Genomic DNA, 26,194 nt, shown 5'->3' with positions numbered 1-26,194 from the left:
GTTTGTTCCACTTTTGAAGATCCTATAATTATTGTAATCCATCGTTTCTGAATCGGTGAAGCGTGAAGTATTATTATTATTATTATTATTATTATTATTATTATTATTATTATTATTATTATTTTCTTACAGTAAAAGAAAAGGTGAATGGATTCGAAACTCATGGCCTTCAATTTTCAATTTCAAGACTACCGCGATAACCATTACGCTTCAGGCCCACAAGTTTTCGGTTGTGAAATTTATGGCACTGTTTAACAATATGGACCCTCAAGCTTGTGTATACTAGAGTTGCATATTTGTTAATATTATTGGTTTTACGTCCCACTAACATTTCTGTAGGGTATTTGATTGAATTTCTTAATACAAGGGGCATAGAATGTAACCTCAACACAGATGCGAGGTCATTACATTTTTTTAATGCGTGCGGTCCTTATCAGTTCCCATGCCCATTATCTTGCTGGGTAATTTGTTCAGCGCATAACACTTTTTTTTTTTTTTTGGAATATAACTGCAATGTAAGATTATTTAGTGAAATCGACAAACACCGATACGTTATAAACAACACGGCAGTGCGCCAAGAATCATAGAGATGACAGTATTTTTTTGAAGGGTTGGTCACACCAAGCCATGTAGGTAGCAGCACTATCGGCTTTCTCGCTGAAAACTGCAAGCTGTCCGGTATTATCATGTTAAAGTATTTGGTGTGGCCTTTGAATAGGCTTGAACTTTGAGAGCGGGTTGCTCTTTCTTAAATTTGGTTTCTGTGTGCCTCGAGCAGGCTTAACTGGGTAATTGGGAACATGCATCATTTTCAAAAATATTTTTTTTTGAAAAGTACACCAATGAAATAGTACGTAAACGTATTACATTGTGGTATGTTGCCTTGTTTTCTACCATTAAAAAAATATTTAATAGTGCCTTTCCGCAAGGCGAGTGAAACGGCCTCTGACGTAAGCGGCGCGCTGTGACGTCACGATCCAGTACCGCATGGAGCTCTACCAGCCGTTGTGCATCAGCCGTTGCTAAAAGCCGATTGTTTATTATTCATGATCGCGAATAACTTCAAAATGACAGAAGAAAGGTTCAAAACAGCACAATCAGACAATCTATCATGTGTAAATGTCATCATTCTTGAAAAATAGTTACTTTTGTGGCCGCAGAAATTCGCGGATATTAACAAGCAAGTTTGTAAGTGGCGTCTTTTATATACGTGCAATGTACTGTAACCCATAGTATTAGGATAACAACGAACCTGGATAGATATCACATCACTTTCAACATTTCCTTCTAGACTGATTCCCCTATTAAAGAATAACATTACATTTTCAGGCTTTCAGCATTAGTAAACTAAGAAATCGGATTTCAGCACTAACATAAACATATAGGTAGCATTATAGTACTAGTCCGCTTCTGTGATGTAGTGGTTAATGTGTGCCACTCCCGGAGGCCCGATTTCGATTCCCGGCTCTGCCATGAAAGTTGAAAACAAATAGTACGAGGGCTGGAACGGGGTCTACTCAGCCTCGGGAGGTCAACTGAGTAGAAGGGTTTCGAATCCCACCTCAGCCATCCTCGAAGTGGTTTTTCGCATTTTCCTACTTCTCCTCCAGGCACCTAAGGCCACGGCCGTTTCCTTCCCTCTTCCTTGTCTATCCCTTCCGATCCTCCCATCCTCCAACAAGGCCCCTGTTGAGCATAACAGGTGAGGCCGCCTGGGCGAGGTAATGGCCCTCCTCACCAGTTTCATCACCATACTCAAACTCTCACGTTCCAGGACACTGCCCTTGAAGTGGTAGAAGTGAAATCCCTCGCTGAGTCCGAGAGAAAACCAACCCTGAAGGATAAACTGATTAAGAAAGAAAGAAAGAAAGAAAGAAAGAAAGAAAGAAAGAAAGAAAGAAAGAAAGAAAGATCATAGTACTATAGGGCTATAATCTATCATTCCCAAAAAATATATATATTTATGGTTGGGACAACTGGCCTACCCACTTCCGGGGCCCATGAAAGAGAAATATATTTGCGGAGGGAAAAAGTTAAACATGATAAAGATAAATATGACTTTATCTAGTTTTCACAAGTCGGGCTGAGTGGTTCAGACTGTTGAGGTGCTGGCCTTCTGACCCCAACTTGGCAGGTTCGATCCTGGTTCAGTCCGGTGGTAGTTGAAGGTGCTCAAATACGTCAGCCTCGTGTCGATAGATTTACTGGCACGTAAAATAACTCCTTCAGGACTAAATTCCTGCACATCGGCGTTTCCGAAAATCGTAGAGGTAGTTAGCGGGGCGTGAAGCCAGTAACATTAATTACATTTGGCTTTTAACAAGCTGAGCATATCAGGAAAGAAAAGTGTCCTGGTGACATTTTAGTCGCTCAATACAGGAATGTCTTTGGGTGCTGTGACTTTTACTTTTTTTTTTTTTTTTTTTTTGCTGTTTGCTTTACGTCACACCGTCACATATAGGTCTTATGGCGACGATGGGAGAGGAAAGGCCTAGGAATGGGAACAAAGCGGCCGTGGTCTTAGGTACAGCCTCAGCATTTGCCTGGTGTGAAAATGGGAAACCACGGAAAACCATCTTCAGGGCTGCCGGCAGTGGGGTTCAAAACCCACTATCTCCCGGATGCGAGCTCACAGCTGCGCGCTCCTAACCGCACGGCCAACTCGCGCGGTATTTTTACCCTTCGGTTTATTGACTTGGCTTGTATAACCTAAAACTTAGGCTAAGATGGATAATATTTTAAACACCTACATCACTATTTTCACCTGTGTGCAATTATGTTATTTATTTCATTAATATTATGATAATTATTATAATTGAGCATTGTTAACTTATAAGACCCCAACAGACAAGCATTGGTTTTGTGTAGAGTTATACATTTCTTAAATTCACGTTGTCCCTTTCATGATGTACACGCCTATTCTTTGTTACATTGTAGAGTATTTAGATATAGCTTAAATTTTTTTACCAATGAAGCTCTTCAATAAAGACATACATAACTGTCCCATGCCAAGATATATTGGTAGAATTAGAGCTGTCAAAATGGTTCATAACCCCTTTGATTTATTATCTTGACATGGATCACCCAAAACATAGGTTAGGTTTGGAGAATACTTTAATAATCAGCATTATTTAATGCACTGTTTATTACTTTCATATTCCAAGATGTAATTGAAGCATTTAAATAAAGCATCATACATTAAAATTTAAAGTTTTACCACTAGAACAGCTGACATGGAAAAGTGATTTGAAAATTCAAACAAATTCATCTTACGTTAAAATCTTCAAAAAAATAAACTGTAGACTTTTCCGATATATCACTAGCATTTCTCCAGCTCGCCAAAATCCATTTCTCCCTAGTTTTAGCGTCTTTGGAACGTTTATAAACAATTTGTTTGGTATGGTATGCGATGTGCTATTGCACATTGGAACTCTACACCATTATAAGTTTTCTGCCTCACTGTCTGCGCAGGATTCATTTTAAGTCTAAAATATACCACTCAGATTATTATCCAATGTATAGACCTCGAATTTAACCATACTAGACACTAACGTAAAGTAGAAATACGCGAAGTGTATCCTGCTTCTCACAGCACACTATGTGTTATTTCATCTGCTAATTCAGTCAACCTGTACGATGACGTCAGGCCAATGAGATCGCGTACTTGCGTGACGTGACATTTTCGTAGATTTTTATCATGTTTGGAGTTATTATTTGTACATTCTGATCACATTTTTGAATTCTGCATGCAATTTTGAATCACATTAGCATATTTTTAATTAAAACCCCGGATCATGCATGTTCCCTATTGGGAGCTAGTGCTCCTTGGCATGATTAGGGTTTTCTGCCCCTTTGTTGAACCTTGCATGTAGGTAAAGTTGGGCTCATTGCTCAAGGATATCGTGTCTGGGGGGCTCGAAGCCCAAATCCATTTACTAATTGCAATTGTGCATTCTTAATTTGTTGATATCCTACTGAGTACCTGTTATACTTGTTATTTCTTGATCTTGAAAAGAAAATATAACCTTTGTTAAATTTTAAATTAATTTTAATTTCGTAAGTTGAGACCTATTCATCCCAGCACCTTCTTTCACCTCTGCCGGTCCACAAAACATCGTAATAGAATTGACAGTTTTGGCTGTGCGTTTGTAGTCTGAGAACGATGCTGAAAAATGGGCAGCTCAGTAAACTTTCTCCCAACAGCTCAATTTTTCAGGCAGAACTTTGGGCCTTAAAGTGTGCGTTGCAATGGTGCAAAACTAACAACAAAAGTGTACGAATCTTCAGTGATTCACAAGCTGCACTGAACTCAGTAAACGATAAATATGACTTAAATTCAATAGTTGTCAATATCAGAGCAATAGCTCAGGAGTGTTCGCACATCTGTACATCTTGGATTAGAGGTCACACTGGGTTTACTGGTAATGTAAAAGCAGAATCATTAGCTAAATCAGCTGCTGTGTCTCTTCTGGATATTGCATAAAATCATAAATCTCCAATATGTATGTTCAAAGACAAATCAGGCAATATATTTTACATCACTGGAATATTTTATGGGCATGTAGTTTAAAAGGATCTGTTACGCGAGAAATATTTTTTCCGGAAGTTCAAAATCGACTATTATGTAAAGCATTAGTGCCGAACTTTGTTTTAACTCAATTTTTAACTGGTCATGAAAAATTTAAATCGTATTTAGAACGCTTTAAACTTAATGTTACAGACGGCTACTTATGCTTTTGTGGATCAGTTCAGACAGCGCATCATTTGATATTTGAGTGTCCAGTGTTTAAAATGGGAAGATATTTTTTGCAGTGTCACCTGAATGGTTGTAACCTGGAATTTTCTAAACCACTGTATAATGTACTCAAGAGACAATGTTGTTTCTCACATTCATTAACAAAATTGTTTGTAAACTAAATTAATAAGAACATCTCTTTGTTGTGATTTTAAACTATAACCCTAATATACCATGGTAAAATAGGGTTCCTGTATTGTTTTTGGATATTCAACAAATAACCACTAGCATAAAACAAAAGAACTGGAAGGAAACTTATGTAAATACGGTTTACGTGCCGATGTCGACGTCTGTATTTCCTGTGAAGGAATGGAAATGTGCCACATACATAAATAACTCAAATAATATACGATGCACACAAACTTAAAATAATTAGACTGTGTGCTCATATCTCTGGGAGTTAAATCTTGAAATATCCTTTAGAGCTAAATTTAATGTAAAAACCGGCAAGACTTCTTCAAACTGTCCGTGGGCTGACTTAGGTGTGGTCTGTTCATTACGTAAGTTAAGTAAAAAAACAAAACTGTGTTCTGGTCCATGTGTCGTGATCAGCTATGATTTTCTTGTAACGTCTCCGAGAGTTTCAAACCTGTTGAGACCTGTGTGTGGAAATCATGTCTCCAGTAGTGATGGGTCGTCAATGAACGAACTGACTCTTTTGAACGACTCGTTCGAAAAAGCTTTCTCGCTGCTTGAGAGCTGGTCGTTCAACTACGAGACAACTCTTCTATGAAGGAACGGACTGTATCATTAACTGAGGCTCCAAAAATAGAGCTCTCATTTCATAGACTCTCGTTCATTTTTAGCCAATAGCGTGCTTCAAGTAATCACATGACATAGATATGTCGCCTTTTTAGATACTAACACATCTAGCTTCTTCACTCCGCAAATAAAGCAACATGTCATTGGACATTACTTGTCATTTCACTTTATGTCGGGAGATAGTGGGTTAGAACCCCACTGTCGGCAGCCCTGAAGATGGTTTTCTGTGGTTTCCCATTTTCACACCAGTCAAATGCTGAGGCTGTACCTTAATTAAGGCCACGGCTGCTTCCTTTCCATTCCTAGGCCTTTCCTATCCCATCGTCGCCTTAAGACCTATCTGTGTCGGTGCAACGTAAAGCAAATATTAAAAAAAAAACTTTCTCTATGCGCTTAGAGAATCTATGAATGATGCAGATCCAACAGGTTGTGGGCAAATAAACATCGACACCAAATTGAGGCTAACTTTCAAAAATGATACACAAACAACGTTATCACTGACTATTTAATTTTCTCGACTGCATTGTACTCGAAATTAACTTTCGACGTAATAGGTCGTGTTTAGTACAAGAGATGTTGAGAACAAAACAAAAATGTCATTCTGACTTTATGAATATCCGCTCCCTAGATCAGTCAAAACTCCTTGGATGCTAAGTACACGTAGTTGGTGATCAAGATGCCCCAATCCCTTTACACGAACTTAGGTAGGCTAGTAGCAATGCCATTTTACTTTACAGCTGAAGAACACTGTTATTTTTATTATTATTATTATTATTATTATTATTATTATTATTATTATTATTAATATAGTGTAAATGTACATAATATTTAGCTTTTAACTTATATACATAGATCACTGTTTATGACCATACTTGTATTATCATTTATAAGACTGTGTTCTGTTTGTGCACTGCTTATATTCTTCAGGTTGCATGTTACTTTTTCATTATGACTTTTTCTCTGCTCCGAAAATATTTTTATTTTATTTTATTTGTTGAGCTTTGCTTTCTTTCTTCATTATATGTTCTTCAAATCTGTAATTAACTTAGTTTTATGCCTTTGCTAGCGATATGTAGTGTTTACAGTGCGCTGTGTCTTCTGGTATGGGCTATATCAAATTTGTTACTTTCATTGACCTGTCTCAGTCTCATCCTTGGCTTTGACAATATGAAAGTGACTGAGGTATGAGTGATGCTTATAACACCATTCCTTATGCAGCCAGTCCCGGTTATGAATGGTGTGAAAATATCGCTCATAGGGTCGGTTGGTGCATGCATTTCAGTGGGCTTGGCAGACTGATATGTAATAGTAACGGCTGGCTCGGTGAGGAAAGCAACGGGAAACTACCTCACTCCTGATTTCCCTAGTACGCCTCTTCAGTGACGCCTAAGCTATTTATGACAGCTGTTGGCGGAGTTGCAGAGGATCAAACCAGCCTTCGGGCTGAATACCCAACATACACAACATACATACATCTTTGATTTTAGAATAGAATAATAAATTTATTTTATATACTATATGTATTATTAGTAATTTACGTGGTTAAGTGTAAGAGAGGGCCACGAGCCGTAAATTCGCCATTGTAAAATCGAATATAAATAAATAAATAAATAAATAAATAAATAAATAAATAAATAAATAAATAAATAAATAAATAAATAAATAAATAAATAAATAAATAATTCAAAAATTGTGTCCGGAGGTTTACTGGAGTTGACACAGTTTCAAAACAAGCCACACCATGCATGTTGGCAGTGCGGTTAGGGTCAAGCAGCTGTGACCTTGCATTCGGGAGGTGGTGGGATCGAATTTCACCGTCGACAACCCTGAAGATGGGTTTCCTCGGTTTCCCATTTTCACACCAGGAAAATGCTGGGGGTTCTACCTTAATTATTAAGGCCACGTCCGCTTCTTTCCCAATCCTAGCCCTTTCCTCCTTGCGTCGCCGAAAGCCTTCAATGTGTTAGTGCGACGTTAAACGACTAGGAAAAGAACTAAATACGATGTTGTCATAATAATGAACTACTTCTCAACTCTGTTTATCCATTAAAGTATATGTAGCTACTGTACATAAACTGCTCCACCCAAATGTCCGCTCTCGAGGACATCCAGATTGCAGTACAGAATTTTGAGAGACCGGTCAACTACTTCTATAACATTTACCACGAGCGTTCGAGGAAACTCTGGTGTGCTTATTCGAAGCCTCAGAACGATTTAAATGCAGAGATTATTCCGAGAACATTTACATATAAAAGGATTGTCTTGGTGGAGGAGGCGTACATAAAACTGTATCATAGCTTAACTGCGACATATGAGAAGATGACCTGCAAAGTGACAGAACAGCTCAAAAGATGGGAAGAAGAAATTGGAACATACTGCACTTTTCTATGTAACCTGAAGTCTAATGAAAATAGCAAGTTCTTGACCAATTTCTCGCTTATGATACCTGTAATAGCTGTGAATAACTCGAATATTTCTACTTATATAGTGTTCATTTCCCGCTTCATACGTTAAGTTACAGGATTATTTACACCTTTTGTCACGACCGGCAAAATCGAAAATAATCTGTTTCCAAGGGAGGTAAATTTCAACACATCTCAGAGGAAGTGGAGGCGAATAATAATATATTTTAAAAGATCGCAGGATGTCAATTTGTCCCGCTTGAGTACTTTGACAAGCTGGAAGCTAACAATGCAATCTGCCACATTTAATCTAATTAACACAAGTGCATACAGAGTCTATTGTTTCTTCCCTCATACATCAGATGACGAGAGTGTTGTCCCTGTGTTGCGTGCTTCAATCACGATTAACTTGATTACAATATCATGTTGTAACACTAGGTCAGCAATTCGTGGTGGCGTACAGTTAATTTCCATAAAAGCTTAACAAGTGTAAAGGCATTACTACATACACATTCCAAAAGTGTGTCAGGCTTATCTTAACCCTACATCATGATACGTGTAATGGTAGGCCCTATATAGTTACTATATCTGTGTCACCGACTACTTTTTAAAGGGAATATTCTTACTTGGGAAAAATTTGGTTCCATTATAGGGTCGGTTCTTCTAGCTACTGATAAAGTTGGTGGTAGTAATGATGGAAATATCGAATGTTTTAAACTGTCGGCAGGACGAATAGAAATATTCGTCCTCGTCCTGCTATCGGTAGACTACCGATTGCGAAGCGTGACTATCGAATTAACAAATTCGATAATTTTCATTCGGTTTGAAATTGGTTCGACCGGGCGAGTTAGCCGTGCGGTTAGGGGCGCGCAGATGTGAGCTCGCATCCGGGGGATAGTGGGTTCGAACCCCACTGTCGGCAGTCTTGAAGATGGTTTTCTGTGGTTTCCCATTTTCACACCAGGCAAATGCTGGGGCTGTACCTTAATTAAGGCCACGACTGCTTCCTTCCAATTCCCAGGCCTTCTCTGTCCCATCGCCGCCATAAGACTGTGTCGGTGCGACGTAAAGCAAATAGGAAAAGAAAAAGAAAAATACATTGGTTAGAAAGTAGTAAAATAGTTTTGTAGTGCGGTGCTCGCTCGACTGCTAGTAACGGCATTTGCTGGTAACTGCAAAGATCCGATGTTGAAATTGGTATATTATACTATATTATACTATCGATTTGTATAGCATATTTATTTTATTGGTAGTGATATAAGAGGAAATATAGAGACTAGTAACAAAAATATTACATGTTCGAGTAAAGTGATTGGGAACTGAAGTACGTTGTTGGTCTATAAAATAATATAAAAATTACCTATTAAAGGAAATGTGGTCATTGTGTTTCATTTTAAATAAAATATATTTTTGTGACCCTAACCATAAGTTAATGGATGTATGAGCGTCTGTTCATAAAATAACAAATGTTACTCGTAGCTTGTTAATTCAGACGAAGGTTAGGTTTACACCTTATAGTAATTTATTTATTTATATTTCTTGATACTTCCTTGAAGGAATCGTAGTTCAATCCATTGATTGGTCGGCTTGGTATGCAGACGCCTCGGAATGTCTGCGTCATTGTTGAGAATGTGTCTCAGGTAATGTGAATATAGCAAACTAAACTAAACTAAACTAAACTAAACTAAACTAAACTAAACTAAACTAAACTAAACTAAACTAAACTAAACTAAACTAAACTAAACTAAACTAAACTAAACTAAACTAAACTAAACTAAACGAAACAGACAGCGTATTTTCCTAGGACCACGCAATACTGCATATATTAATTTAAGAATCATTCCATTCAGTTAAGGTTAATGTTTAATCACTAGAGATTCATGGTTAGTACATGGAAAGTATTTATGAAAACGAGAACATGATTATCTATTGATAAAGTGCACAATAATATTTCATTGATCATTATACAAACTTGAGTCAGAGTCTGCGAGGGGAAAATAAATCTGAACATATTATCGCTTTATTAATTTATGCTTACATTATTACTCGCGCCAGTCAAGGAGTTCATGCCAAAGAGTATAGACGTATTTTGTCTAGAGTCTACTATCAACTCTGACTTTACTCCATTGCGAAAGAGGAAGCCGATTTCAGCGCTGACAAGTGGAAACAATTGGAATTTGCGGTCCGAATGAAAAACCGAATACAAAGGGAAACAATCGTTTGTAACGGTAGTTGACGACTATCGAATAATTCGGTAGTTTTCATCCGATAGTCCCGCCATTAGATGGTTAGTTACACTGGAGATAAATTACTCGGAGGTGACATTATAGATAGAGTCGGCCCCGTGGTGTAGGGGTAGCGTGCCTGCCTCTCGCCCGGAGGCCCAGGGTTCGATTCCCCTCTCGACCTGAGGGCTGGTTCGAGGTCCACTCAGCCTACGTGATTAGAATTGAAGAGCTATCTGACGGTGAGATGGCGGCCCCGGTCTCGAAAGCCCAGAATAACGGGCGAGAGGATGCGTCGTGCTCGTAATCTGCAGTCCTTCGGGCTGAGCAGCGGTCGCTGAGCAGGTCAAGACACTTTCAAGGGCGTTAAGTGCCGTGGGGTTTGGTTTGGACATAGATATGGCTACTGTAGGCTACGTAGGCAAGTAAGAACGTTGTCCTTCCCCACCCTGAATGGATGGGCTGGGTCACCTAGAGGGTAATGCCCTCTCTCTGGCCAAGAGATTCGGCCGATGCGTTAGGTAACTACCAGGAGCTAGATACCGAAAACAAGAAGTTGGCTAGACCATTGGTCTGGTAGGCAGTTCCCTTTCAGCCTGACAATCAGTGCGAAGACAGTGATTAGATATACAGTCATAGGAAAAAGTATTCGTACACTAATACTGAAACAAAAAATACTTTATTTAGTGCACTTATTGCCATGTACGTTGTATAACATAAATAGGTTAGCTTTCTGTACACTATGTAAAGACATATACACCATAAAACGTACAATTGATGGACGTCCCTGCCATTAATACATAAATAAATGAAAATGCCTTGATTTCATACTCATAAAAAGTATTCGTACAGTCCAGTTTTACTTTCATTCCCCACTGATTTTAGTGCATATTTAGTATTTGTTGGCAATCCTTTTGATTTTACAATGGCCTCAAGCCGCCTAGGCATTGAATTAACTAGCTTGGGGGTGAAGGTGGGGTCAATCTTACCCCCATTCTTCCAAGAGAGCTATTTTCAAAGCTGGCTTTTATGAAATATTAATTGTGCCCAGTCTCTCTTTACGATAATCCCGCACATCTTCAATCGGATTCATATTCGGGGATTGGTGGTGGTGGTGGTGGTGGGTTGTTCCATATACTGTATGTGGGTGTATTTTATAAAATCCACAGTCGTGTATCCAGGGCCGCATGGTTTGGATCATTATCCTGCATGACTACATAATCACCCAGAAGTCCCATTTTTTCGTCACTAGATACTAGACGTTTCTTCAAAACTTCAATACAGTGTTTACGGACCACCTTTCCATCTGTGAATTCTAAGGAACCTACTTCAGCTGAGCTCATGCACCCCCAAACCATTAAACAACCTCCACCATGCTTCACTGAAGGAAGCGATTTTTTTCTTCGAGTTCCGTGTTCTTTTTCTTCCGCCCCTTTTTGCAATGTTCTTGAAAAATAGTGAATTATTCTTTCATCCGTAAATATAACTGGATACCATAATTGTAGAGAAGCATGTTTGTAGTCTGTAGCATATTGTAGTCTTTTCTTCCTGTTTGCTGGGGTAATTAAAAGTTTTCGCCTGGCATTTCTACAATGATAGTCATTCGTATATGAAACCTTTTGAATTGTGGAAGCACAGATATGAAGTTTTAAATCATTTCCTAGTTCAGACCTCAGTTTTGCAGCACTGATTCTAGGATTTTTCTTAAGTTTCCTGAAGTTTAGTCTTTCAGTTCGTTCGTCTAATGTGCATGGACGTCCACATCTACGTGCATTTTTGAAAGATTTTCTCTCACCATACCTGTCAATAATTCCCTGAATTGTAGATCTTGGTCTCTTCACAAATTTAGATATTTCCGAGAGAGATTTACAGGAATTATGAGCCCGAATTATAATCATTCTCCCTTCTTGTGTTGTTTCTTTCATTTTGCGGACCATCTTTCTGATAGACTGTATCACTTGTTGTTTACAACGATTGAAGCACAACTGACTTGGTAAAAGACGTGACCTTTACTGCTTACCTGCGTTGCAAGTGATGTCATCAAGGATTTTGATCTGAAGATTTTCCACCTGTACGAATACTTTTTATGCATCTATATTTCGAACTTATTGGATGATATGCTTGTTAAAACAAATATAACCAAAGTACTATTGTTATTTCCGGTACATATTCATAGTCATGTTTCGTGAAATACCGAAATAGAGGAAAGTGGTGAAATTTCTAGCGGCCTATGGACAATGCGTCAATTACAAACGACAATATTGCTTAACGTTTAAGGTGTACGTATACTTTTTCCCATGACTGTACGTGCAGATGGATTAGTGTGCGTACTGAGTGAGAGCAGCAAACCCTTTACAACTGATGTATGTATCGTCATAATCATAGATAAGTGACTCATTCGCATTGTTAAGAAGCTATTGCATGAAAATGCTTTCTGTGTGTCTAATCTCTCTTAAAAATGCCGAAAGAATAAAGAACAAGGTGCAAATTTAGTCAAAGTACGTTCACGTTCTATTTTTGCTGGGATATTTTAGCCTACGACAATTTGAAGCCTGTGAAACTTACGCGCAACTTGCTGTACATTCCAAGTTGGTGTTAATATTAAATCTTCGGAACCTTAGAGTAATACAAGTGTGGTTTATGGACATTATTTAGTTTTAGTGTAAGTGAAAGTTCTGGTCCGGCTCCTTGGCTGAATTATCGGCGTCGGTTCGGAGGGCTCCGGGTTCGATTCCCGGCCGGGTCAAGGATTTTAACTGTGTCTAGACAGGCTTCTGTTGCATTATGACACCCTGCTATTATTATTATTATTATTATTATTATTATTATTATTATTATTATCATCATCATCATCATCATCATCAAGCTCCTTGTCTGAGTGATCAGCGTCGTAATCTTTGGTTCATAGGGTTCCAGGTTCAATTCTCGGCCGCGTTAAAGATTTCGGCTCTGTTTAGTTAATTCCTCTGATGGGGACTGGGACTGGGAATTTGCCCAAATACACACCTCTTCGTATAAACATAACCTAACAGAATACAACACAACACAACACAACACACTACCACCATGACAGAAACAAGCAATAGTGAAAATTCCCTCTTAGAAGAAGAAGAAGAAGAAGAAGAAGAAGAAGAAGAAGCTACTGCTGATCATCATCAGTATTTCTATTATTATTATTAGTAGTAGTAGTAGTAGTAGTAGTAGATACAATAGTCTTCATGTTGTAACCTTATTTTCGACTGCTTTAACAGATGCCAAAGTGCAAGAATATTGCCCTGAAATGGGCATCATCTTCATGTTAGGAATTTCTACTGTCATCAGGCTCTCACACTTTCGTATGTTCAGTACTACCTTGTGTATAGCAGTGGGCACCTAACCAACTGAGCCACTTATTTACGTATGCATGTACGAAATTCCGTCAGAAATGTCTTGACGCGTATGATTCTGCTATAATGAAGGGTGACATTACATCAGACTTGATAAACATATCTGCTCGTTCAATTGTAAGGAATGAAGGACACGCATTAGGTTTTTTTCCGTTGCAAAGCAACACATTATATAAAATACTGGTCTAACCAGTTCATCTCAACAACACGAGAAGACAGAAACCAGTTCTGTGTAACAACTGGAGTCTTTTTCGAGACTGCGGAACTGAATCAGCTAGAACGCGAACCCTCTGCATCATCGATATCCAGATTTTGTTACAAATGCGAAACAATAGTTCTCACCGGGTTGCGCTGTGGCTATAGGAATTGAATAGGAATTGGATGATTCTTCTTATATTTAGAGAAAAAATAAGCCGAACTGATCAAGAGTCAGTCCTGGACTTAACTTTATTTTTGAGTGGAGCGGCCGTGGCCTTAATTAAGATACAGCCCCAGCATTTGCCTGGTGTGAAAATGGGAAACCACGGAAAACCATTTTCAGGGCTGCCGACAGTAGGGCTCGAATCCACTATTTCCCGAATGCAAGCTGACATCCACGTGACCGAAACCGCGGAACAACTCGCTCGGTTTTCTACTTTTATTTCAGCCTGAGCTTTTTAATAGCCTTTGTCTCATTTTTGAGGTGTCATTAGGAACACCCAGTTTATCTAAAATATATATATTCTTCATATATATATATATATATATTTTTGCCAATCCTTCACTTCACTTCACTTCACTCCACTCCACTCCACTCCACTCCACTCCACTCCACTCCACTCCACTCCACTCCACTCCACTCCACTCCACTCCACTCCTTTCCACTCCACTCCGCTCCACTCCACTATTCAAAACAGGGACTAATTGCTTGAGAAATGGCATTCCTAACATCGCTCATATTTCAGTTACATAAATAGTCAAAGCCAAGGATGAGGCTGAAAATGGTTAATGGAAGTAATACATTATTCTAGCCCATACCAGAAGAAGTAGTGCACTGTTAACAGATCTGGCCAGCGAAGACATGAAACTGTGATACCGAAATTATAGGAAATTACAGGAAAACTATAATTGCTTGACTAAACACTCATCTTGATGTAGACATACTACTAGTGTTCAGATCACTAATTGACGGATCTTCCTTTTACCTGTCTTTAAAATGTTACAACCTGCCATCTCTTCACCAGTGGCGTTGTTGCCACCCTCGCCATTCCCTTTAGCATATAATCGTTATTTATTGTGACGTGAACCAGACTGAAAATGAAAATCCACAGCCTGTATCCAGTCATTCAACAGGGTCAGAAATGGAATGAACGAAGCCCATCTAGCGGCGAGAATAGTAACTGTGCCGGCCGCTGAAGCCTGTCGCACTCCTCTGAGGCAATGATTAATGACAGACAGATAAAATGATATTGGAGAGTGTTGCTGGAATGAAAGATGACAGGGAAACCCTGAATACCCGGAGAAAAACCTGCGCCGTCTCCTCTTTGTCCAGCACAAATCTCACATGGGGTGACCGGGATTTGAACCATGGAACTCAGCGCTGAGAGTCCGGTGCGCTGCCGCCTGAGCCATGCAGGTTCACGCGAACAATATTATGGAACGCAATTCCGAAAAACATTCGTAATATTAATTCTTTTGTCCCCTTGAAGTTTTCATACAAAGCATGCCTTTTGGATGCACAAGCTAACGCGCACACACACACACACACACACACACACACACACACACACACACTCACGAGCGCGCGCGCGCGTGAAGAGAGAGAGAGAGATATTTAGTTGAGAAATTGTTTTTATATGTCTTACTATATTAGTGGTTTGACTAATCCATGTATTCGTTTAAAACAGTTCTTATGTTTTGTGTGATATGTTGAATTATTCAAATGTTTTATAGTAATATGAACATGTTTGAACCTCCGTGCCTCAGGCGGCAGCGCGCTGGCCTCTCACCGCTGGGTTCCGTGGTTCAAATCCCGTTCACTGCATGCGAGATTTGTGCTGGACAAAGCGGAGGCGGGACAGGTTTTTCACCGGGTAGTCCGGTTTTCCCTGTCATATTTCATTCCACCAACACTCTCCGGTATCATTTCATCTCATCTGTCATTCATTAATCATTCCTCCAGAGGAGTACGACAGGCTTCGGCAGCCGGCACAATTCCTATCCACGCCGCTAGATGGGGGCTTCATTCGTTCCATTCCTGACCCGGTTGAATGACTGGAAACAGGCTGTGAATTTTCACTATAAGTGTAAGAGAAGATCTTCATTCCTAACTTCACAGCTACCAAAGACAAATAGAATGAAAATAAATATACGAGTAGTTCTTAGGGATACTTACGGAAACATTCACTTCGTATTGACACACTTCTTTAATGAAAGTCAAAGGTACCTCGTAACTTGGAGAAAACTACGAAGCAGATGCGCGCGGAAGGGCGTATCGCTAAGTTTTCGGGGGGGGGGGGGGGGGAACAGGAAGTCCTACGTAAGATTACCCCGGGATCTACGAGGCCCACTTTCACCAACTGCGAGATACATCTTTCCAGCCAGGCTGGGTGGCTCAGACGACAGAGCGCTGCTTTTTAAGCCCAGGTTGGAGGGCTTGATCCCGGCTCAGTGTGGTGCTGTTTAAAAACTCCAGCCTTGAGTCGGTAGGTTGTACCTGCATGTACACAAATTTTCAACAATTCAATTCTTCAAAAATCGTACTAAGCAGTGACGACTGATTACCAGTGTGTCACCGAATATACAGCCCGCCTGATGACTATAATCTTTAAGGCGTCTGACATCGCGGTTACCCGGTTATAGAGTCCCGTTGGTGAAAAAAAAAAAATCACCATCAGAATGTTGGCTGGCAGGACACGAGTGGTGGTGGTGACAGCCTATACAATTTCTAATCACTAGACTGACCGAGCTCGATAGCTGCAGTCGCGTAAGTGCGGCCAGTATCCAGTATTCGGGAGATAGTAGGTTCGAACCCCAATGTCGGCAGGCCTGAAGATGGTTTTCCGTGGTTTCCCATTTTCACACCAGGAAAATGCTGGGGCTGTACCTTAATTAAGGCCACGGCCACTTCCTTCCCACTCCTAGCCCTTTCCTGTCCCATCGTCGCCACAAGACCTATCTGTGTCTTTGCGATTGAAAGCAAATCGAAAAAAAAATCACTAGACTGCGTGCCAAAAGCCTGAATTCAATTCAAAACCTTTCCGCAGTGTTCATATGAAGTGAGGGCATATGACACTGTTGATGGTGATTCGTCTGTCGGAAGATGATGTTAAGCCTACAGCAAACCTTTTAGTACTAGTCGACAGGAATATGCTACGTGCCGGCACCGGGTTTCATCCTCTCCCTGCTTCATTATTATCATTATCATCCCACATCGAGAGGCACGATATTTACTACCGAACAGACCTTTCTCCACCTGTAAAAAACCAAACAACCTCTGCTAATATTAAACTCGCGACCTTCTGGTGGCTGATACTCCACCAATGATATACAGATTGAGCTTAAAAAAAAAAAAAAATCCAGACCCCACGGCACTTAACGCCCCTGAAAGGGCTTTGACCTGCCCAACGACCACCGCTCAGTGAGGGGCCGTGTGGTCAGCACGACGTATCCTCTCGGCCGTTATTCTGGGCTTTCGAGACCAGGGCCGCCATCTCACCGTCAGATAGCTCCTCAATTCTAATCACGTAGGCTGAGTGGACCTCGAACCAGTCCTCAGGTCGAGAGAAAAATCCCTGACCTGACCGGGAATCGAACCCGGAGCCTCCGGGCGAGAGGCAGGCACGCTACCCCCTACACCCCGGGGCCAGCACAGATTGAGCTTAGTTTGCAGTATCCCACCCCCTTAGCTTGAAAATTGTGATGGACTCTCTGTGTTTACTTTTGGTACTCTTGTACTCTTCTCTACAATCTCACCGTCTTCTGTAGTTACAATGAGTGGTGGTGACATTTTGCGGTTTGAAATCATGAATTAGGCATTTTGTAGCGTATATACATTTGCAAATGAAAAGAATGGGTTTATTCTGATAACTAGGAAATGACTTGATAATACCTGAAAATAAAATCACATTTTCAGGGAGCTAATGGTAACATGAAAATGCATAAATATAATAAAATTGTGCCAGCCCCGCGCTCGAGGGCAGCGTACCTGGCTCCACCCGGAAGCCCCGGGTTCGATTCCCGATCAGGTCAGAGAATTTTACCTGGACATGAGAGCTGGTTCGAGGTCCACTCTCAAGACGTGATAACAATTCAGGAGCTCCCTGACGGTGATATAGCGGCTCCGGTCTTGAAACCAAGAATAACGATCAAGAGGATTTGTCACGCTGACCACACCTCACCTCGTAATCTGCAGATCTTCTGGAGGTGGTATTGGTGATGATTGTTGTTTTAAGAGGAAGTACAACTGGGCAATCATTCTCTATATACCATTAATCAGAGAGAAAAAACGGAAGGGATCCGACACTTCGAAAAAATATTCTTTTCTTCTTTTTTTGATATTTGCTTTACGTCACGGCGACGATACGACAGGAAAGGCCTAGGAATGGGAAGGAAGAGGCCGTGGCTTTAATTAAGGTACAGCCCCAGCATTTGCCTGGTGTGAAAATGGGAAACGACGGAAAACCATCTTCAGGGCTGCCGACAGTGGGGTTCGAACCCACTATCTCCCGGATGCGAGCTCACAGCTGCGCGCTCCTAACCGCACGGCCAACACGCCTGGTTTAAGAGGAAGTACAACTGGGCAATCATTCTCTATATACCACTAATCAGAGAGAAAAAACGGAAGGGATCCGACACTTCGAAAAAATATTCTTTTCTTCTTTTTTTGCTATTTGCTTTACGTCACGGCGACGATACGACAGGAAAGGCCTAGGAATGGGAAGGAAGAGGCCGTGGCTTTAATTAAGGTACAGCCCCAGCATTTTGCCTGGTGTGAAAATGGGAAACCACGGAAAACCATCTTCAGGGCTGCAGACAGTGGGGTTCGAACCCACTATCTTCCGGATGCGAGCTCACAGCTGCGCGCTATTAACCGCACGGCCAACTCGCCTGGTTTAAGAGGAAGTACAACGGGGCAACCATTCTCTATATAACACTGATCAGAGAGAAAAAATGGAAGTGATCCAACACTTCAAAAAATGAAGATATCAGCCAAAGGAAGACAAGGGCCACGAAGGATGTGAAAATGAAAGACTCCCTAGGTCTCACAAACTAATACCTTCGGGGTTAAAAGAACAGGGGTTGACCAAGGGAGGTCGGGTAGGATAGATGAACGTGAGTAGTCTGGCACAAGTAAGTGGAAGCAATGGCAGGACTCAGCTCAAGTCCCCGTGGTCGCCAAACTACGTATCCAAGTTGAGAGCCCCTAGGGTATTTTATAGTCGCCTCTTACGACAGGCAGGGAGTACCATGGGTTTTCGTTTGGTGTAGTAAAATTGTACATTAATTTTTAATTGATATAGCCTAAACCACAATATTTTGTTTATATTGATACAAAATCAGAATAATAATGCTCATGAATGAGTGACACCACTGAAGGAAATCACAGAACATGCCTCGAAATTTTGTTCTATCATTCGTGTTCTCATATCACTTACAATGAAATTGTATTTACTGAAATATCTTTCATTACTACATTCCTGGTAGGACCTCAAATACATTGCAGAGTTGCTTGGGCAATTTCTGGTTATTTGAGCTTAACAAGCAACAACATTTGCAGACAGTCCAAAGGTTCACAAATTGCTCGGTTTGAGTTTCTACTATTACTAATTATAAATCTTTTCATTCCTCCCCTGAAGGGGGAGGCGGGCCTCCTAGACAGTGACGCCGTCTCTCAGGCCAGGAGTTTTGTATCGGAGAAGGAGATGTGTGGGGAAGGTGAGATGGTTGGCGACCGTGGCCTATACTAGGAACTGTCCCGGCTTTAGCCTTAGTGAAGGAGAATGGTAAACCACGGAAAGCCATTCTCAGGACAGCTGATGGTGTGGACTAGCCTCTCTCCATCTCCAGAATGCAGAGGCGCAGAGCCACGGTAGAACCGTGGCCACCTCTTCTCTGCTCGGTTGGCCGGTTGGAGTGCACAGCTGTCGGACCAGCCGTGGCCACTTGTGAGCCGAGGCCCACTCGGCATCCGCCGCCATGTTTCCAGAAGAAAAATTAAAATGTAAAAAGTTATGTTTCCCGTTCTTATCGCATTTTGTGTAAATTCCGCATTTCACTGCCATTTTAAAACACCTTAAAGAGTGGTTTTTACAGGTTATGAAAAATGAAAATATAACGCAAAACCCTTGATAAGCATTTCACGTAATATTGCTATTGTGAAAAATCCCCACCCCTAGTTATATTGTATTAAACATTAATATATCGGCCTGTGCTCTGCCGGGTGGGTGTTGGAGCGAGGTTCTCCTTCAAGAACAGCCGGATTGAATGGAGGTGGTAACTATTACACATTGCACTGCTAAAGTGATTGTTGATGTCATGCCAACTGCCTACATTAAAACCAGTAAAGTCATCACTCTGGAATGACAAACTCTGCAAAGAAGAGCTACGGTTGGCTGTGGATAGAACACTGCTATGAGGAGGAAGAGGTAATTTTAGTATTGCCGACTGTAGTTTTCATGAACAAAACAACGGGATTATTGGCCGGAGGGAGAAATGGTATGGGAGAAGCACGACCCTACCCTCCAAAATATGAAAATTCCATAGCCTACAGTATGATAAATTGAAAATTTGTCAGTTTTTAACGAATTCACTCCTCTTTTGGCAAATTTTACACGTCTGCTTGAAGACGAAGGCGTGAAAAATTAAATTTGTTATCAGCCTGCGTTTGTGTAGGAATGTAAACACGTATATAAAGGAAAAACCACTGGAGTATATTTCAACCAAACTTTCTGTTTCGAATGTACCAATTATAGGATAATGCTTATGTGTGAATGTATGGGGGGTATAATCAAGCATGAAATATAAGTTTACAAATATCACTCTTTGATATTGGATTCACGAAAAAGTGTTATTGAATAAAAATAGTTTCAATTGAATTCTAAGCAACCTTTTTCAGTGCAAGATTTCCACACGGTAATGTTTTTAAAGTTTAGGTATTACCTCGCGGAAGTAGAAGGATAGGTGGACTCTCCCACTGAAGGTTAGAGAAGCATAGGGAAGATTGGGTAGATAAATATGTTACTTACTTGAACAGAAGACATACAGTGGAAGTGAATTTCACTGAAGTACTGCCAAATCTATCACGGTAACTTAGATGAAGTCTGTTCATCATTGGAAGACGCGTTAGAGAAGGATGCTGTCTCTCTCCCATACTGTTCAGTGTGTACATGGAAGAGAGTGTTTAAGGGGCACATTAACATTCGAGCGGGTTGGCGAGCCGTCCCACGAAATAAATCCCCGTCTCGAAACCCATCTGGCTCGACTGTTAATATACACTAGTGAAACGGTTGACGCATCGGTCCGCCAGTCTGTAAATATACCTCAATCTGAGAAGTTGGCTAGGACTTAAAAATTGCCTAGGTTTTCATTATGGTTCAAGTAAAACATTCTAAAGTGGCTGTAACTGTTTCAGCATTATTGGTTCTAAGAACTCTGCGCGTACAAGAGCCAGCAAATTACAATTACTTTCTGCGTATGGACAACAGGTTTTCTTTCGAATTGTTGGAGATGATTCGGTCAAACAGTAAGAAACAAGAGACTCACGTGAGACATACCATCAATGCTGAAGAAAGGTTAACTGTAACATTGCGATATCTAGAGACAGGGAGAAGACATGAAATTTTGCAGTGTAATATCTCCTCAGATATTAGAAAACAAGGACTCGCCTGGTACATTTCAATACATTCTTCCGAGAACTGCTCATTATCCTCAAAAGTCATATTGTTATTCGAAGTAATTAACTTCACAAATTAACCCACTCAAAAATACTTGAAGACTAGATGAAGCTACCGACAAACGCAAAAGTTGGCCATACACATTCGAGAATGTCTTCTTACAGCAGCTTTTCATGCAATCTTGTCTTCTGCCGCCCTCATCGTTTGCTGGTAGGTTCCTGCTATCCTGATGCTGTCCACTTACTGGTACCTTCTCCGTACCTTTTCTCCCCTTTTGTTCACCGTTTCTTATAGTACGGCCATCAGAAAATCAGTGCTATTTTCTCCAACTCTCTCCGGTTTCCCTTATTCTGCATTCCTTTCACGACTGACTGTATCACTGGATTCTGAACCAGTACCATGTTTGGTACTTCAGTTATTATTTTTCTGGGGATTTAACTTCACCCTGGAAAAGAAGCAGCCGTGACCTTAATTAAGGTGCAGTAGCATTTGTCTCGTGTGAAACTGAGAAAGCACGGTAACCCATCTTTATGACTGCGGACGGTGAGGTTCGAATACACCATCTCTGGAATGCAAGCCTACATCTACATAACCCGAAACTTGCTCGGTTTTCATAACTGGTTCCATCTGTTGCCCGAGTCGAGAGATTCCAAACGGTTAATTGCCTTTGCTCGGGGACTGGGTTTTAGTTCACTCCCTAAAATTTCTACAAGTCTCTCTCTCTCTCTCACACACACACACTCACACACACACACACACACACACACACACACACACACACACACACACACACACAGAGCACTATCCTCCACTATACTAACACGCAGTTTTCTATGCGCGGCTGATGCCGTTCACCCGCGTCGGAGGGTATGCCTTACAAGGGATGCACATGGTTAGGAATAGTTACACGAAAATATTATTATTATTATTATTATTATTATTATTATTATTATTATTATTATTATTATTATTATATGAATAAAATATACTGAATCTACCCAGCATGCATCCACAATAGCGCTGCAAATGTGAACGGTGTAACCATTTTACCCACAACAGATTTTTTTATATCCCGTCACTTGTTCGTGTGTTTATAGATTCGTGGAGGAACTGTTCTATTTATCTCTAGCCCGATTGCTGTGTCACGACCTCCTGAACTCCAAGAAACAAAAGTCTGGTGCACATGTCTGTCTGTCTAATTCAGGGCCATTCAAACGATATATATATATATATATATATATATATATATATATATATATATATATTTTTTTTCCCCTTCGGGGCCAGTAATTAACTTGACTGACTGGTCGCGGGCCGCATGTAGGCTACAGTTTAACAAAATTATTCTGTTCGTCTACCCTCTAGTCCCGTCTCCTGATATGCGGTCGATGAGGTGAGATGAAATTATTCGGCATGTTTTGATGGCCAAATGCCCTTTTAGACACCAACTTCAGTTGAGGAGCTAATGAAGAAGAAATTAATGATAGTGAATGTAATTTGGTAAGGAAGTGGAAGGAGTCGGCTGTGGCCTATGAACAGGAACTGTCCCGACATTTGCCTAGAAGTGAAAATGAAATTTAATAAAATTATATTACACGTATTTTATGGAATGTCATAACGAAAGAGAGTTTAAAACGAACGTGCAGTATTTATTTACATTTTTATTATTTATATATTTATTTATTTATTTATTTATTTATTTATTTATTTATTTATTTATTCGTTTATTTATTTGAATGATGTTATAACCAGTGATTGGAAGAGTACAAGGAAAAAGTAACTGTGCTTGATAACAGTTACGTATATTCGCTTCCAATACCTACGATATATGATTCACGAGGTCGAGGACCTATTCAATTTTATTCATAGCCCTTCCATTCCCTCAATTTTAGCTGATACTTTCATTTTCCGAGAGGTCAGGACCCTTCCTTCTTTAATCACTGTTATGAAAGGCGAAATTTTTGAGCTTTGCCCCCTGAAACTCTTTCCATGTATAGACAATCCCTCAACTCATTTGAGTACAGGGGATATCTTGCCGAAGTGGCCACCTTCTTCTTCTTCTTCTTCTTTTTCTTTACTCAGAAAGGACGCGAGTTCGACTCCCCCTCAGAAAGTCGACGAAGAATGGAGACACACACATAAAGAGTGTGCGGTTAGGGTCACGCAGCTGTTAGTTTTCATTCGGGAGATAGTGGGTTCAAACGCCACTGTTGGCAACCCTGATTCCGTGATTCCGCATTTTAACACCAGGCAAATTATGTAATTATGTACAGCCGCTTCTTTCCCACTCCTAGCCCTTTCTTATCCCATCGTCGCCATAAGACCTGTCTCTATCGGCGCGACGTAAAACAAATTGAAAAATAAAATGTCATGGAGGTCGCGACCCCTCAGAAGTCCTACACAGTAATTGGCACGTCCTCAATCTCTATTTCAGTTTGATTAAAGATTCTAGGAAGACCCATAAAACTAGTAATATTAAGATCTTGTAAAATTTACTTTCTTGTCAATTGACGTTGGTGAGGAAGCCTGTCAACAAAAGACTGTCTGACGGGAAGGTTATTTGTTTCCTGGAAAGCAACCTTAGAAATGCCTCTCGTCTGCTTAGTCTCCTGACGTACTTAGACACAGTGCTTTGTTCTCATCCAAACAATACTGTTTTACTGTTTCACGCACAATGAGGAAGTGGTAGGCGACAAGATCCGTTATGAGGGCCCGTCCCAAATGAAGCTTGTTAATATTCCTAATTTCTTTCTTAGTGCCGTGAGAACGTCCGGTGCTTGTTCCTTTGATCTGATTTTAAGCATGAGGCACAGCAACATACTATGGTTAGATATGCCATGCAGATAAATTCACATTCTTCTCTGTCTTTAACACTGCGGTCTTAGTACATCACAAGCCTCGTGTTCTTGGAATTATGGAATCGGTTTTCGTTCTATTTCCCAAGATAGTGGATCATCCCGACTGAAGCTGGTGGCATTTTAAGGTGTCTAAATGTGACAACTGCGTTGCGTATTGTTGACATGCTGAAGAACTACTACAGAACACAATGGCGACATTCGGCGTCTGTTCAGACAGTTAGTTAGAATTTAAAATAGATGTTAAATATTTCATTCTCCTGAGAATACAGATAGGCTACTGTCTGATAAACGGTTGCTGTCTTATTATGTAAACTGTTGAGGCTATTACGCATAATTCAATTTATAAGTTATTGATGGCGTCGTCTTTATCACTGTGACGAAGACGAAGAAGAAGACGAAAGGAAGGAAGGCCACGTTTTCTAAAAGGGATAAAGGAAGAAACGTGTGTATATTAAGGAAAAAATGTAATAGCCATTACTTCGTCGACGTCAGAAGTGGATGACATTGTTTCAAAAGGCAAAATAAAGAGAGTATGAGTATTAAGGAAGTCAGGTAGGAACATTTCCTTCATCGATGTCTGAAAAGAACGAACGAGGCATTATTTTAAAGGACATTGGAAGAAGACTGTGGATACTGAGGACGAAAGGTAGAAGCCTTTCCTTCGTCGACTACTGAAAAGAGCGAGGCAATTAAAGAGTATGTGGGTACTGAGGAAATAAAGCAGGAGTGAAGAGTTGATCAAAGGAGATCAAACAGGAGGAGTCCAGGTTTTAAGAGCGGATGCCGTTTCTGGTGTTATGCCCTGTTCCTGTAAAAAGTTCCCATCAAACTAGCCCGCATTCGAATCCGGATCGGACGGTAGAGCGATGGTTTTCTGAGCCTAATTCGTCGGGTTCAATCCTAGCTCAGTCCCGTGTTATCTGAAGGTACTCGTGTCGGTAGATTTATTGGCAGGTAAAAGAACTCCTGCGTGACAAAGTTCCAGCACTTTGGTGTCCTTGAAAACCATGAAAGGAGTTACGGGATGTAAAACCATTATTATTATTATTATTATTATTATTATTATTATTATTATTATTATTATTATTGTTTCGTTATGCCCAATTAAACAGTGTGTTTGATTTAGCACAATGTTTCTTCTTTTCTTCCCAATATCTCTTGATTCGTTCACTGTGTTTTTTTTCGCGTTCTTCTGTCCTTCTTGTATACTAGCTGATGTACCCGTGCTTCGCTACGGAATTCTACTTTGTATACAGAATTCTAGGTTAGGTAGTGTACACGTTGTGAGCAAGGTTGTATTAAATTGCATAGCTCTTAACGTAACCCTAGAAACGCGATGGGGAAGTCACCAAACATCTTTTCTCATATGATCTCCACCCGCCTTTTGACATCCTCAGAAAGACTGTCTTAGTGTTTTCCCAACTGAAATGAACATAGGTCATTACAATGACGTCAGTAGGAACGGCGCGATTAAAAGCAATGCCTTCATATGAAATACTCGATCAAATGAAAAACCACAACTTTTCTAACTTTTGACGAACAGTACTACGCTGCCGATCTAACAGTTCAAAGTTCCAGAGCTGGAATGAACAAGCCGTAGACAGACGTGATTCGTGAACACTCTTTGTCTTTTTCGGCGGGAGGGGGGGAGGGGCGTTCAAACAGTGGAGAGTCCCAGGGCAAAAACTATGCCCTTTTACTAATCTGTTTCCTAGGAGTACCTGATAAGTCGGAAAATCTCAATTCACTACACTGGCAGCGGAAAAATCTATTTGACTTGGAGGCAAATTTTTCCTCCAAGCCAGAGGAGAAAACCCTCTTCACTGTTAATTTGGAATAAAATGAATGTAGAATTTAATAAAAGTGAAGAGGAAGAAGCTTTTCTTAAGAAA

The 26,194-nt window shown here is 40.4% G+C and overlaps 1 protein-coding gene across 1 annotated transcript in view; it reads right to left on the bottom strand.

The window, feature by feature from the left end:
- LOC136876208 (protein snakeskin) overlaps positions 1-26,194 on the bottom strand; it is a 110,420-nt gene that overhangs the window by 20,813 nt on the left and 63,413 nt on the right. The gene's annotated exons all lie outside the window — the stretch shown is intronic.

Source organism: Anabrus simplex, chromosome 6 (genome assembly GCF_040414725.1).
Source record: "Anabrus simplex isolate iqAnaSimp1 chromosome 6, ASM4041472v1, whole genome shotgun sequence".
Classification (NCBI taxonomy): Eukaryota; Metazoa; Arthropoda; class Insecta; order Orthoptera; family Tettigoniidae; genus Anabrus; species Anabrus simplex.
Note: the sequence above shows the minus strand (reverse complement) of the source record. Positions and strands in the feature narration are given on the sequence as shown.